We start from the raw sequence: 981 nt of genomic DNA, 5'->3' as shown, positions 1-981 counted from the left end.
GAACCAAATCGCCAAACAAATCGCTTCAGTGGTTGTATCAAAACGATCTGAAACGGCAGAAATAAATACAAGACAGCAAAAAAGTTTCCCGTCCTTACGTTAAATACCTGCTTAACTAGATGAAACTCAAGCAATCAGGAAGAAAAACTCGAGTCTAGCAGCGTTTCTCCGTAAATCATTTTAAACTTAGAGATAATTGTTATTACGATTCGTTATTATTGTTATTAAAGTTTTAAAGAAACGAAAGATATTATTTTACAAGACTATTCCCACTGAAATTGCATATTTTCACTGAAACAGCGACAGCATTTAAAAAAAAACAGTTCCCCATTCTTTAATTGAAATGGAGTCATTTGGACAGCTTGCTTTCTAATTGACCATTTAATTTTAATGAAACATGCAACTCTAATGCACTCTGCTTGACTTTTTATTCACTTAGATCCATAGTAGGGTTGGCAAGCCTAGGTGGACCTTCACCCAGGTCACGATTAAAGTTTGACCCATTGGCAGTAAAGGAGTCTATGTCACTGTCCTCTGCTTCACGACTTTCACTATCATCATCTTCATGCTCTTCTTCATCCTCTTCATCTTCATCTTCCTCTGCAGGCTTTACATACCAAAACTAGAAACAAATATAAGGCTAAAAACAAAAGAAGAATATGACAAATTGATTATAAAAAAGAGAAACCTCTGACGAAGTCTTTCCAATAGGCAAAATATCACTGTTCTTCGTAGCTACCGAGTTCAGCTGTATGGTATTTTACCATAATAAAAAAAACAATTATAAAACTAAATTCAATAACTACATATACAGATCTGAATACAATTTAATGACTATCTTGCATATTGCATACTATATTGCAACGAAAGATTTCGGTGCAATAAAGGAAAAAGCCGTGATTGCACCGAAATATTTCGTTGCAATAGATTCCACCCAACCCTTTGTTCTTGAGAAAAGCCGGAACCAACTTCCATTTTTCC

The 981-nt window shown here is 34.9% G+C and overlaps 1 long non-coding RNA gene across 1 annotated transcript; it reads right to left on the bottom strand.

Moving 5' to 3' along the window:
• Positions 1–418: 418 nt before the first annotated feature.
• LOC132088049 (uncharacterized) lies at positions 419–769 on the bottom strand. The gene is made up of 2 exons (XR_009421171.1): positions 689–769; positions 419–607 (listed from the first exon to the last, which is right to left on the bottom strand). It is a non-coding gene; the product is annotated as an uncharacterized LOC132088049 (long non-coding RNA).
• Positions 770–981: the final 212 nt, after the last annotated feature.

The sequence above is a fragment of the Daphnia carinata genome, chromosome 6 (genome assembly GCF_022539665.2).
Source record: "Daphnia carinata strain CSIRO-1 chromosome 6, CSIRO_AGI_Dcar_HiC_V3, whole genome shotgun sequence".
Lineage (NCBI taxonomy): Eukaryota > Metazoa > Arthropoda > Branchiopoda > Diplostraca > Daphniidae > Daphnia > Daphnia carinata.
Note: the sequence above shows the minus strand (reverse complement) of the source record. Positions and strands in the feature narration are given on the sequence as shown.